Source organism: Symphalangus syndactylus, chromosome 16 (genome assembly GCF_028878055.3).
Source record: "Symphalangus syndactylus isolate Jambi chromosome 16, NHGRI_mSymSyn1-v2.1_pri, whole genome shotgun sequence".
Classification (NCBI taxonomy): domain Eukaryota; kingdom Metazoa; phylum Chordata; class Mammalia; order Primates; family Hylobatidae; genus Symphalangus; species Symphalangus syndactylus.
The window spans coordinates 81,437,374-81,453,143 of record NC_072438.2 but is presented as its reverse complement, the minus strand read 5'-3'; the positions used below and the strand labels follow the sequence as shown (position 1 = coordinate 81,453,143).

General features: G+C 35.1%; 1 protein-coding gene across 5 annotated transcripts in view; it reads right to left on the bottom strand.

The window, feature by feature from the left end:
• Positions 1-15,770, bottom strand: part of CDH12 (cadherin 12) — a 1,055,333-nt gene that overhangs the window by 192,574 nt on the left and 846,989 nt on the right. The window lies entirely within an intron of this gene.

The following is a 15,770-nucleotide window of genomic DNA, read 5'->3' as shown; positions in this document are numbered from 1 at the left end:
ATAGCTGTGTGGCTTTATTTCTGGGTTCTCTATTCTGTTCTATTGGTTTATGTCCCTGTTTTTGTACCAGTACCATGTTGTTTTGGTTAACATAGCCCTGTACTATAATTTGAGGTCAGATAGCCTGATGCTTCCAGCTTTATTCTTTTTCTTAAGATTGCCTTGGCTATTTGGCCTCTTTTTTGGTTCCACATGAATTTTAAAACAGTTGTTTTTAGTTTTGTGAAGAATGTCATTGGCAGTTTGATAGAAATAGCATTTAATCTGTAAATTGCTTTGTGCAGTATGGCCTTTTAATGATATTGATTCTTCCTATCCATGAGCATGATATGTTTTCCATTTTGTTTGTATCCTCTCTGGTTTCTTTGTGCAGTGTTTTGTAATTCCCGTTGTAGAGATTTTCCGCCTCCCTGGTTAGCTGTATTTTACCCTAGATATTTTATTCTTTTTGTGAAAATTGTGAATGGGATTGCCTTCCTGATTTGACTGTCAGCTTGGTTACTCTTGGTTTATAGAAATGCTAGTGATTTTTGCACATTGATTTTCTTTCTAAAACTTTGCTGAAGTTTTTTATCAGCAGAAGGAGCTTTGGGGCTGAGACTATGGGGTTTTTTAGATACAGAATCATGTCAGCTTCAAATAGGGATAGTTTTACTTCCTCTCTTACTATTTGGATGCCCTTTATTTCTTTCTCTTGCCTGATTACTCTGGCTAGGATTCCCTATGTTGAATAGGAGTCATGAGAGAGAGCATCAAATCTATACATATCAAATACTAACCTTGAATGTAAGTGGGCTAAATGCCCCACTTAAAAGGTAAAGGGGGGAAAGCTGAATAAAAAAGCAAGACCCAATGGTATGCTGTCTTTGAGACCCATCTCACATGTAATGACACCCACAGGCTCAAAATAAAGAAATAGAGGAAAATCTACCAAGCATATAGAAAACAGAAAAAAGCAGGAGTTGCATCCTAATTTCAGACCAAACAGACTTCAAACCAACAAAGATCAAAAAAGACAAAGAAGGGGCCAGGAGTGGTGGCTCACACCTGTAATCCCAGCACTTTGGGAGGCCAAGGTGGGTAGATTACAAGGTCAGGAGATCGAGACCATCCTGGCCAACATGGTGAAACCCCACCTCTACTAAAATACAGAAAAAAAAAAAAAGTTAGCCAGGCTTGGTGGTGTGTGCCTGTAGTCCCAGCTACTCGGGAGGCTGAGGCAGGAGAATCACTTGAACCCGGGAGGCAGAGATTGCAGTAAGCCGAGATTGTGCCACTGCACTACAGCCTGGCGACAGAGTGAGGCTCCATCTCAAAAAAAAAAGACAAAGAAGGGCATTACATAATGATGAAGGGTTTTATTCAACAAGAAGACCTAACTATCCTAAATATATATGCACCCGACACAGGAACACCAAGATTCATAAAGTAAGTTCTTAGAGTACAAAGAGACTCCCACACAACAATAGTGGGAGACTTTAACACACCACTGACAGTAACAGACAGATCATCAAGGTAGAAAATTAATAAAGATATTCAGGATCTGAACTCAGCATTGCACCAAATGAGTCTGATAGACATCTACAGAACTCTCCATCCAAAAACAACAGAATATACATTCTTCTCATCTCCACATGGCACGTGCTCTAAAATTGACCACATAATGCCTTTCTTTTCAGTGGTCCATATGTAAGTCTTTTGAAAGTGGCAGCATCTCTACCGCTCATGCTTGTTGTGAGGAACTCTACTGAACACAAGGAACTTTACTAATCTCTAATGCTTGTGAGTAGATTCTGAACTCATCATTTAGAGAGCTAATCTGGGGGCTTTCTTCTCAGAGCAAAGACATAAAACAAACATCAATTGAGTGTGGGACAGGGAGTCATGTGCTATAAATTTCTTGGACAGTTCTTACTCTATGGACCAATTAACCATTCCCTTGTGTCTCTAATTTTGAGATTATTTCTGGATTAAAACACACAAAAAAAATCAGACTGTAAAAAGTCGTCATTTTTACCAGTGTGAGAATATGTATTCCTCACCTTTACTGGGATTCATTGCCAGTATATATGCAAATGACTTATACCCACACATACACACACGCACATACACACACACACGTGTGTGTGTAGGTATGTCTGTAATAGGGATTTATATGTTTGCCTGTCTTTCTATTAGAATTGAGATACTGCAAAATACACAGAAATTAAGCATTCAATTTAATAAGTTTTCACAAATGTACATATTTAATCAATATCTCAATCAATGCAAAGACCATTATTTCACCTCTGAAGATAATTTTTAATCTTTTGCAAATTATTGAGACTTATTTAATGGCCGAGACTACACAGTCCTTCATAAACGTTCCATGTAAATTTGATAAAAATATTTTCAGGAAATTTTTTGTGTAGTGTTCTAAAACTTGAAATTAGACTACATTGGTTGATAGTGTTAGTAGAATCTTCCAAATCGTTACTAATTTTTATTTGTTCATCTATTGTTTATGTTGAGCTGATGATTAAAATCTTCAACTATGAGTGAACGTCTTTCTGTTTGTCTGTTTAGTTCTGTCTGTTTTTACTTCGTGCATTTTGACACTCTGTTATCAGTTGTATAAACATTGAGAATTATAATGCATTGCTAATGAGCTTAACCTTTTAACACTCCATCTCTGATATTTCACCTTATTTTGAATCCTACTTTCTCTGATATTAGCCAGCTACATCAGTTTTGCTTCCTTTCATTTTCAACCTAATTTTATGACTCCGTCTCAAAAAAAGAAAAAATGCATTCATAGTACAGAGCATATAGTTTTGTCCTTTCTAAATCCAGTCTCAAAATTGCTAGCTCTTAATTTGAGTGTGTTATGGGTTGAATTGTCGTCTGCCAAAAAAACATATGTTGAAGTCCTTACCCCAGTAATTAACCATGCGACCTTATTTAAAGATAGGATCTTTATAGATGTAATCAAGTCAAAATGGGATCATTAGAGTAGCCTCTAATCCAGTGTGACTGGTGGCCTTATAAAAGGGGGAAATTGGACACACAAATGCCACCAGAAAGCACAACATATGAACATGAAGAAAGCCATCTAAAAGCCATGGAGAGATGCCTAGAATAGATTCTTCTTCACAGCCTTTAGAAGGAGCTAGTACCTTGAATTCAGACTTCTAGCCTTCAGGACTTGAGATAATACATTTTTGTTGCTTGAGGCACCCAGTTTATGGTACTTTGTTACATAACCCTAGGAAACTAATATAAATGTTCAATCCATTTACATTTAATCAGTGATGTCAGTGTTAAATCTACCATGTAACTATTTGCCTACTATTTTCTTATTTGGGTGTTGTTTTCTTACCTTGGTTGTTGATATTTCTTTCTTCACTGGTTCAGTGTTACCTTCCTTAGAGTAAATGGATATTTTTCAATATTTCATTTTAATTATGCTATTGGCTTTAAATCCTTCATACATGTATTCTTGTTTGCTTGATGTTCTTGGATCTCTGCATTGAAATTTTTCATCAAAATTTGCAAACACTGGCAATTATTTCTTCAAATATATTTTTTCTTTCTCATTTTCTGACTCATCTTCTGAGACTTCATTTGTGTATAGGTTTGATATCCCATGTCATTCTATCTCTTATTTTAATCATTTTCCTCTTTTATTTGAGATTAGATAAATTCAAAAATGGTTTTCAAGGTTATTTGTCTGTTTTTCAGATAGCTGAAATCTGAGAGTATACCCTGTCAGTGACTCTTTCATTGTATATTTTGCACTTGACTTCAAAAATGTTCATTACTCAAAATTCCTTTTTTGTTCTATCATTGTGACAATATCTCCATAGTCTTAGGACATATTCGTAATAGATATCTGTTGATTTCAAAGCCTGAGTCATTATGATGTATGTTCATTGACTGCTTTTTTCCCCTTGATTATTGATTAAATTTTCCTGCTTCTTTGCATAACTTGTATTTTTGACTAATACACTGTAGAAAATCTAGATGTTGTCTTCTTGTAAAGGCCCCTAAGATTGTCCTTTGAAAGCTGTTAAGTGGCTTACAGATCCTTTTGATTTGCCACGCCTTGTTTCATTATTTGTTAAGAAAAGTCTCTTTCCTTTTTGTTCTTAAATATAGGACATAGTCTTTACTGAAAGAAATACTCCTTGCTCTTAATGCCTGGAATATTCCATGAAATATCTTCCCTGTGGCTAGTCAATAACCCCAACATCTCCTTGTCCAGTTACTACTGATACCTTATTCCCACAGTATCTGCTTTCAGCAGGTCTTACAGATGTTAACCCTGCTCATGTATAGAGCAGCTTTTGAAGAAATTGATGCCAAACGCTTATTCTGGCTTCTGTAGGCCTACCCCATGCCTCTTTTTCCTTTCCTATACAAATTTCAGCCACTTCAGCAGCTCTCAAATAACAGCCACTTAATATTGATAGATAGATACAGATAGATAGATAGATAGATAGATAGATAGATAGATAGATAGATATAGAGATGATATAGATTTAATTCTAATTTTAGATTCAGGGGGTATATGTGCAGGTTTGTTACAAGGTTATGTTGCTTGCTGCTACTGTTTTGGCTTCCACTGATCCTGTCACCCAGGTAATGAACTGAATACCTAACAGGAAGTTCCTTGGCTCTTGTCCCTCTACCCCTACCTCTTTTTGGAACCTAATTAAACTAAGAGCTTCTGCACAGCAAAAGAAACTATCAACAAATAAGCAGACAACCTACAAAATGAGAGCTTTAAGCTTTAATCTCTTCCTCTAAACTCATTATTTCTAGAGTCTGCCTCCTTGTTTAATGGGAGAAAAAGTGGCCCTAGTCACATTCTCTGGTTAAATGTGGTGCTTACCTCATGGCTTTCTTTTCTCTTGAGTATGAAAAACTTGTACTTCTTGTTTGACGCATAAAGCCTGTTTCCTCATATATGTTGCCCAGTCTTATCATTGTTTATAGTGAAAAGGCAAGTCCCTCCAATAATTCTATTATGGCCAAAGACCAAAGTGCCTCTGATATGACTTATGTCCTTCAGAAATTGCTTACTCTTTAGTCTGTTGGTAGAATTCCTCTCAACTTTCCATAGTTATTTTAATAAGTACTATATTTTACTATTTCAATGGCAACTTGGAATAAAGAAGAAATACATGTATTTGTTTGGTCCATCTTTGTGAATTCAAACTGTAAGTCATTACTTTTCACGTCCACTAGACATATTACTGCACGGTAATTCCTTGTTTACACCTATAATCTCCCTCTCCTGTTTTCCTAGTTTCTATTCAAGTATTTGGGGTAACTGATATTTCTTAAAACAATATAAATTCTTGGAAAGAGATGTTTCTAGAATCTCCTTCTTAGGTGACTTATTAGGAAAAATTATAAGAATAAGAATGAGAATAAAGAAGAAAAGTAATTGAAGACATCCACTTCAACTCTAAATCCCCACAGGAGAAAAATGGCTAGCACTTATTTAAATGCCCTTCTTAGGTGACTTATTAGGAAAAATTATAAGAATAAGAATGAGGATAAAGAAAAGTAATTGAAGATACCCACTTCAACTCTAAATCCCCAAAGGAGAAAAATGGCTGGCACTTATTTAAACTCATCTAGGGTTTAGTTTTGCTGATGTTGTTTTTCCAATAATAATCTGTTTCAATTATTATAACAGCAATTTCAGTGAAATATGGTACTTACCAGCTAAGTTTTACACAAGGAAGCACTTTCCTAAACACTTCCCCATCCTTCTTCAAAGTTTGAATCCAAATCTTTTGTACTTCAGGGCTTATTTTGTTTTTCCTACAGCATTCTGCCTTTCTAGAATTAGCACTAGTTACCTTCAGGAAAAACAAATACATGGACCCATAAAATAATCTTTGGAAGTCTTTCTTCTCCTGCTAGTTACTAAATTATAATCTTCTTATTGTAAGAAAATAAGTAAATAAAATAAAAAATAAAAAGAACTATTTTACTCTAATAAGATTCCCATTAAGCTAAGCCTGCTTTTGTTGTATTAGAGATTAACATATGTAGACAGTGTTCTTTTTGACTGGAAATGAGGATCAGTTATGGTTCAAGTAATGCATAAACAAGATGTATTTTTAAAAATACATTATATTTATGCATTATATTTAAGCAGCCATTTGTAAAAAGCTGAAACTTATTAGAAAGTGAATTCTTCATGATCATGTTTGTATTTCCAATGTTTAGGGTTATTTGTTAGCTTAGATATAGACTAGATTATTTTTCTAAACAAACAGGAATAAGAAATATAGGTAGTAAAATTTACATGACCTAGTAAAATTTTAAAATATCTATTCTGACTAACAGGCAGTGATGAGAACAATAAATAAAATATATCTTGGTTTAAATTCTAAGTAAATATATTTGACAATAGAAATATAAACATACTCATATGAGTGAATTGCTTCTAATTCTGGCCTTTAGCTAAATAAGCACTTAATGCTAGTAAGAAAAATACATTATTTCATAAACATAACAAATTCTTTCAGAAATAGTAATTATATTTTTAAAGAGTTTTGGGAAAACAGAAGTGTATATTCTAATATTATAGCAAAGTTTCTGCTAAGTTTTTGTGATGCCGATGTTTTCATTATGAATCATTTCACTGTCAAACAAAATGTATGCTATTGATTCAACACAGGCAAAAAGAGAAGGAAAAAAAAAGGTATATTAAAAAAAAAGACCTTTGGTTATTCCAGCTGCCACCAATTGCTTTCTTGTTTCAGTTGAATTTTGAAGTAGCTAATCATATTTTGGCATTTTCTTGTCATCAAAGCATTTCATGAAATCATCCCATTACAATGTTTTTCTCAGAGGCAAAATTAACATGGTTGACAGTTTAATTGACATATTTCTTTTTCGTTGTGTGCCTTTGCCAATTAAACAAATTGCACCGTATTTTGATGTTCATTTTGTTAATTATTTGTAAAACTGTAGACTCTGATTTTTTTTTTTTTTCAGGTGTCAGTTTCTTGGTCGGGAATGAAAATAGTGCCAACCTTGATACCTTCACTCTGATTTTACTTTCTGAGGAAGTTTTCTGTAATAGTTATTTGGTGATAATTATTAATACTGGTGAGTTTTAAAATTTTTGCTTTCAAGAATTTTCCATTTTTTTCAATATACTTACATCACAATGAGGCAACCAAATATGAATCCTGAGAACGAAGATGGAAAATGAATATTTTAATCCAATATAGAGTTGTTCGTTCAACATTTTTAGTTTTAGTTGTAATTGAAAATATAAAGTTACATAACTGTGTGAGGAATAATTTTTGCAGAGAAATTTTTAAAAATTCACAAAAGGAAAAAGAACCCTTTACCATGAATCTATAACATTGAAAGACTGTGTTTAAGTGATTTTAATAAAGCCAAACCAACACTTTCAGCAGGAACTAAATGGCAGCATCTGATTTCATGCTGATACATATGTATTAATGTGGTGCTCACTTTTACCCTTCATTTTACCTTGGGTCTTTCCATTTTCTTTCTTTTTATGTTTTGTTTTTTTTTTCTTTTGGAAGAGGTAATTTTTAGGGAGAAAAAAACACTTTTTCCTTACAGGTCGATTTAAAATGTTGGCCTTAATCTCCTCTCTCAAACTCAATCCACTATGTAATGGGTCAACATACTTTTCTGTGAAGGACCAGATAGTAAATATTTTAGTCTTTGCAGGCCATATGGTCTCTGTTGCCAGCTCTTCCATTGTGGTGTGAAAGCAGCCATAGACAACATAGAAATGAATAAGTGTAACTGTTCCAATAAAAACAGATGATATGTTGAATTTAGCTCACAGACTTTAGCTTGCTGCCCCTGCAGGAGGCGTTTGGAGTAAAAGCTTCCTGAGAGGAAGAATTTTTGCCTTTTTTGCTCAAGTTCTAGCTCCAGTACCTAAAATAGTGCCTGTCACATAGGTATTGATGAATATTTGAACCTGTTGAACATACACCTAAAATAAAACATTTGGCAAGATACAGTACTACACAATTTGGAAAACACTTGGCTCCCATCGAAATCAAAGCTTTCCTGAGTAATTAATTATTTGGACTGATGATGAATTACTGTGCCTGAGATGATAGAGCTAATTTATTTTTCATTTCACTCAGGGGACACACGTTATTTTCATTGTGAATTTGGTTAAAATGAAAAGATTTCCTGGTCTAAGTCCTGGATAGACCTTTATGGAATAGCATACTCTTCACTCTTTTTGAATCGCATGCAGTTGTCACACTGGATGATTTCCAGACAGACAGAGGTTCCAAGTCTTTCATCATGTTTGGGTTAAAGACCTCGTTAACATACTAGTCCTGCCATTTGAGTCTGTTCTCTTCATGGAATATTTTTGCCTGAATCAGTGGGTATAATTCATCAGTGTCTGGTTGCTTCAAGTTATTTTTCTTAATGCTGATGCTAATGCATGCCCATCTTTATGACTCAACACATTGCACAATAAAAAACAAAAATTATTTTGGAAGACACAGTTGACATCTATATGAAATATTCTGTATCAGCGATTGAACTTCAGCAACCTCCTGTGGCCAGCAGGGTTTTACAGAGGTACAACTGCTCTCCCACAATCACTTATCATAAAGCAAGAGACAATTGGGCCAACGTAGCCTCTTGCCTGCTTTTGTGTACAAAATATAAATAAAATAGAGCAAATAAGGAAAAATAGTCCTGCAGCTGGAAGACAACTTTAAAGAAAAATGATGTTCATAGCTATCTTGCCAGTAGCTGGCAAAGCAGTTTTTATAAAACATATCTAATGTTTACAACCACTTGGAGGCTGGGGAAGGAGTAGTACTTTGAAAATATGTTTAATGTTTTAAACCACTCTGTGGCCGAGAAGCAACTCCTGCTAAAATATATTTAATGCTTAGAGTCATTTGGTGGTTTCAAAAAAAAGGAACTTCTTGTTAATTTTTAACATTTATTGCTGATCAGTGGCTGCTAAAGTAACTATCAGTACAGCATGGTTTATGTTTAGGGACACACTGTGCTGCTACTAAAACAATTCATACTCTTCTCTCAAGTCCACACAAAAAGTGTCAATAGCATTACCTTCGCAATTGCACCACTAATAAAAACAGGAATCAAACAGACGAATAAAATGCTCCCTGCCCACACAGCCATAACATCCTATGGCCCTGAAAATAGTTCTGCCATGCTGCGTGCAGTGGACACTTCACGGCTGGCACAGGAGAGATCACAAGGCCTTGCTCAATTTCATCAAATGTGTTAAAGCGACTCAGCAGATTGTGAAGCAGAAGTGGAAGCTGATAATTGGTGTTTCTTACAAATCAACGACTTGTCTCCACACATCAAGGTAAAGGCGTCCTCTACACCAAAGAAAATGTAAATTGGGATAGAAGGTCATTATGTTTTTAAATATACTTGGTTAAATTTGTAGAAAGGGCAATGGTAAATATTGAGCTCATGTGTCAGATGGAGAGAAAACTTGAGAAAAGGGAAGAAGATAATGAGCTGGAACCTTTACCATTTAGACTTTCTCTGGCTACTTTTCTGAGAATGATCATCAAACTTTTATGAGGACCCTTTCCCATTTATTGACTGCACTTCCCCAGGGATTGTGGAAAATGGTAAATATATATTTTCTCCTTGCTACTTGCAATAACCCTGCTAATAAAGTGTTACTATTATTCACTTGCAGGTGAGAAAATCAATGTAAAAGGAGGAGAAATAACCCACACAACTACATACAACTAGGAAATGATAGTTGGATCTGAACAAAAGGATATGCACTCTCAACAAGTTCTACACCCAAGTACTATTGCAAGTACAAGCCGTATTTCACGGGGAAAAAAAAAAAAGAATAACTCAAAAGACAGAATGAAGAGCTTAGAGGCATGAATAATTATTCACAGGCGTTGAATATAATCAAATGACTTGCAACATTTACCACTGGGATTTTAAAATGTGGTGGACCAATAATTCCTTTAGTCTGTGCATTTTACCATTTTTTTCAACAGGAATGTCTAGAAACATTATTTTATGCCTGTTTTACCATTGTATTTTTGGTGAATGGGTAGTAACTGATCTCTTTAGTATCACAAATCTGGATGAAGAAAATGTGGTACATATACACCATGAAATACTATGCCACCACAAAAAGGAAATGAGATCATGTCCTTTGCAGGGACATGGATGAAGCTGGAAGCCATTATGCTCAGTGAACTAACGCAGGAACAGAAAACCAAACACCGCATGCTGTCACTTATAAATGGGAGCTGAACAATAAGAACACATGGACACAGGGTGGAGAACAATACACACTGGGGCCTGATGGGGGGTGGAGTGGAGGGAGGGGGAGCATTAGAAAAAATAGCTAATGCATGCTGGGCTGAATACCTATGTGTTGGGTTGATAGGTGCAGCAAACCACACTGGCACATGTTTATCAATGTAACAAACCTGCACATCCTGCACAGGTACTCCAGAACTAAAAGTAAAAAAATTAAAAAAAGAAAAAAAAAAGAACTAAACCCAAAGATCACTTCCCCATCTTGACTTGATTTAGATGAAAAGCTTCTGGACTTTGAGCTGAAGCTGTAGTGGGCTGAAATTTTTGGGGTCCTCAGAAGGGGATGAGAATATATTGCATGAGAGAGCAACATGAATCATTGAGAGCCAGAGTATAGACAGTGGTAGGTAGACTGTAGGAGAGCCCTCAATGATCTCAGCTTTCTTGTATTCGGGTTGCACTTACTTGTAGAATATGGCAGAAGGGATGTGATGTCACTTTCAAGATTAGGTTATAAATAGACCATGGCTTCAATCAGAGGGTTTTCTCTCTGTCTAGTTCTCTTTTGGGTAGTTCATTCTGAGGAAAGCCAGCTGCCACATTGTGATGTAGGTCTGTGAGGTCCATGTAGCAAAGAACATATGGAAGATTTCTACCACCCCCTAACTAAGCCTTTATATCAGACCGCAACCCCAGACAACAAGGTAGCTACAACCTCTTGAGAAGCCTTGAGACAGAGGTACTCAATAGCCATTCCTATGAGAAACTTAAGTATCTGCTGTTTTACACCACTAAGGTTTTGGTTAATGTATTATGCCATAATAGATAAGTTATACACAACCTTTATCAAATAATAAAAATAACCATCATCAGTAATGAGACAAATAAAAAACCATGGCCCACTCAATAGAACATAATGAGGAGAGTACAGAATTGCTTCTGGGATATTTCTGACAAACATGTATATGCTTCATTCATACATGAGGGAACATCACACATACTCAAGATGGGAGAGCCATTCTAAAAAATAACTAGGCAGAAAACTTCAAAAATATTAAAGTCACGGAAGCCAAGAAAAAATATGAACCTATTTCAGATTAAAGGAAACTAAACAGATGTCACATTTTAATACAATGTTTGATTTTGAACTTGAACTTTTTGTTATATAAGACATTATTCAGACAAGTGCTAATGCTTGAATAGGGCTGAAGGATTAGATTGTAATAATACATTAATGCAAATTTCCTGATTTTAAACATTGTATTTTGATTGCACAAGGAGAATGTCTTTATGTGTAGAAAATAAATAGTCAACATTCTGTCTTCAAGCTTCTGAAAAACTCTGCTTTTAGGGCATAGATAGAAGCAGATGATAATTCATCTGTTCCTCTGATACTAATTGAGTTTCTCTCTGTTTCCATGGCTAGCTCACGGGATAAGAGAATATATCTAGATTTTTATGTCTTGATTTGTCTCTCTATGGCATTTTTGTGAAAATAAGGAAGTATGGAGACTTATATATGTTTCTAAATTATGCTAGTTCATTAATGTAAAGTATAGACACATTCTTCACTTTTCCTTCTTGGACCATTTAAATATGGCCACATAGCAAGTAGTCTCTGGTTGGCTGGGTGCAGTAGCTCATGTCTGTAATCCCAGCACTTTGGGAGGCTGAGGCAGGCAAATCACTTGAGGTCAGGAGTTCGAGACCAGCCTGGCCAACGTGGCAAAACCCCATCTCTTCTAAAAATACAAAAATTAGCTGAGTGTGGTGGTGCACACCTGTAATCCCAGTTACTCGAGAGGCTGAGGCAAGAGAATCACTTGAACCTGGAAGGCAGTGGTTGCAGTGAGCCAAGATCACACCACTACACTGCAGCTTGGGCAACAGAGCAAGACTCCATCTCAAAAAAAAAAAAAAAAGAAAAAAAAGAAAAAATAGTCTCTGGTTAAATAACCTCTGAAAAATTTCACCAAAAATTTCATCTTAGCATTTCTCCCCAAACTTCATGTAAAATAGAGTTGAGAGAAAAAAAGAAAAGCAAGGGAGTACTTGTTCACTATTTTTATTAAGCCAGTGTTCTACTTTATTTTAGGTGTATCTTTTCTTATTTAAATGTCAGCTAAACTTTCTTTTTAAGATATTGAATGAAAGATGCCTATCCTTCAGGTTTCATTTAAGCAAGAATCCCCATTCTCGATAATATAATATAAACCTTCCAAATTCTTAAGTAGATCATCTGAGATTGAAAGCTAAGTTTAACTTTCTCAAAGATATTTTGGCCGCCATGACACGTAGACAAAATGGTATATTAAATTCTGATTAATTTGGTTCTAAAGCGTCTAAGAATCATTCTTACTTTCTTATCCATAGGGGTTATTAAGTTTTCACATTAAAAAAAATTCAACAGTGAATAATACTGCATTGGGGTTACCGTAATTGTTAAGTAAAATAAGAAATACAAATGTTTAGTTAGATCACATGGCACCTGACTACTGCTTAGAAAATGGTAAGACTGACTACATAAATCATGAGTCATTATTGACATCTACTATATCATATCATAGGTTAGGTATCCAATTATAAATAGTCAAATCAGCTGACTCAAGTTGGCACAGCTCAAACAGAGGAAGATAATACAAGTGGATGTGGATTTAACACTCTAAACCTGTCAGCACTCTAGGAAAAGTAACTTAAAACTGCACACCCCACTTACGCATAATCATCAGATATTAAAGAGGGTACATTCCTATAATTTATTGTTGCTCTAGTGATCTTAAAGAATTAAGTCCACATTCATAAAGTCCAAATCTGTCTCCAAGGATTTGCTTTGACTTTGGCAGTATCTGGATCATTAGGTAATTTCCGGAGGTCAGAGTAAAAGCTTTTTATCTCTAAATATTACTTCTCTGGAATATTAGATGTAGCAGAAGTCAGTAACAGAGTGACCTTTCTCTTAAACAATTCATAGATTCACTGGAATTTTCTTCAACTTTAGGAAAATTAAATATATTCCACAGTGCTGTAAGTCTTAAATATTGATTTTCCTCTGAAATCTTGACTTATCCTACCCACCACCATTCTCCCTTTGTACACTATGTTCTTTGTAATGTTCACTTTACACAAGTGAAAATTAGTAACATTAGTAAATTTTCATTGCAGGTTTATTTGTTCATATTTCTGGATATATAATCCATTACTGTTAAACTTCATATCAATGTTCCGATATTTCTTCATCTTATGTTTTATGTTATAAAATAGGTTATTTCACTATATGTATTTTTAATTGATTAATTCTTCCCCTTTTTTGGAAATGAAACAGTAGCATTCTCAATTATTGGGACAGAAAAGTTATTTCATAGGGAATACTTCAAACACTGATATCTACAACAGGCAGTAAGATTTGTCACAACAATTGGTATACTGTCAATATACCATACAAAGTTCCATCTGGTCTTGATTAAAAATTATTTTAGTATTCTCAGGAAAGTGATACAGAGGGAGAATTGCCTAGATTATATAAGAGGAAAAAAAGTAGAGAAAAACATAATCTTTTCTTAGATTGTTACATCAGTGAACCATTTCCACCTGGTAAGAAAGGTGCACTTGAGAATGGGGTTCAAGTACTCTAGGAACATAGATGTAAGTTCTGGATGCACAGTAGTTGTTGGTTATTTGTAAATTGGAAATTTCAAGGCAGAAACAGCAGATACCACAACTGTAATTGGGTCTCCTTGTTTTTTGTTTTATGTGTATATGTGAGATTATGGGGAAAGGAAAAAGTAATGCATAGAGATTTATTTTTTAACATTCGATTCATAACAGTGTTTATACCTCTTTGTACTTACTTGAAAAGTGTATATTAAGTAACTTTAGCATAAAAACACTTGGACTAACTCATACCATGTGGTAAAATTTCACATTCAAAAATACCCTTGTGTTATTAAAAATAAAAAAAGGATCCAGCAGGGTGGCTCATGACTGTAATCCCAGTGCTCTGGGAAGCCAAGGCGGAGGGATCATTTGAGGCCAGGACTAGGCGACATAGCTAGATCCCTTCTCTACAAAAAGTTAAAAAAAAAAAAAAAAAAAAAAAAAAAAAAAAAAAAAAAAAAGCTAGGCAGGGTGGCACATGCCTGGCTATTAAGGAGGCTCAGGTGGAGGGATCTCTTTAGCCCAGGAATTTAAGGCTTCAGTAAGCTAAGACTGGGCCATTGCACTCCAGCCAGGGCAACAGACCAAGACCCAGTCTCAAAATAAATAAATAAAAATGAAAGAAAGCAGTGCATTGAAAATCAATTTAAGTATTTACTGGAGTTGTCTTGAAGGCCCAATGGGAAATTTCAGTAAGGGCACATGAGAAAACGATTTAAGAACCTATTCTTCCAAAGATCTTTCCAATATCTTATGACAACACAGTAAATTATATCCCACTCCAACTGCAAAAGCTGAAACTACTCTGCTTTCTCACTTACCTACACTTTTGACTTTCCAAATATATTTCTCTCTTCGGATATGAGCTGCAAACTCCTTATATGAAGGCTGTAACTCTGCAGCCCTAGTTATTCTAGTTGGCACAAGAAAAATCCTAATCGTTTTATCTAATGAGACAGAATTTTCCAATACTGTAGAGGCATGTGTGTGTGTGTTTGCTTTAAGGAAGCTGTTTTGGTAATAAAAAGTCACTGAGGGTCATAAATTCATGTTAATACATCCAGTGTACATGAAGTAGGCACTGAGTTAAACTATTTATCTACTATATAGCATATCATCTTAAAAGCCTTATTTTTTCCTCAAAATATTAACTTTATTTTTTTCCCTGTAAAATCAAGACACAGCCTCCCTCATTTTCTGGGGACTACTTTCTAACAAGATATGCTTCTTTCCAACTGGACTTCTAAATTTCTAGCAATCGTAACAGTGCATAAAAGAGGCAACCCCAAAAGTGTAGCAGGTACTGAATCACCGATTGGCAGCCTTGGGTACACACATTAAAATATGAAATCTAAGTGAATTACTTCAAGCTGATTTCTTAGGTCAAGGAGAGATTATGGTCCTTAAATGTCTGATAAGGTCACATACACAATTTCAAGTGCATTGTAGTAAATCCATATGACAGCTCCTACAGCTACTAACCTACTTCTGCCCTCAGGGTAGTGTGCACAATCTTCATCGCACATCCTGGGTGGTTGTAGGAGCAGTAGAAACCCCCTGGGGCATGTCAGATTTAGAAAATATGAGCAATGGCTCATACATGAATTTTAAGTTGTAACCTACATGTGATAAGTTGCTTTATCTTCCAAATATAATAAAAACCAGAAGTTACTTTGAAATAAACTGAAGGATTAGCAGTGGTGACTGAGGAATAAAAATTATAATTTAAAATTGTCCTTAAACCTGGAATTCTTAACTTATTGACCTTATATCCTACATATTATAGGACTTTGTAAATTTAGGCTGATATGGAAATG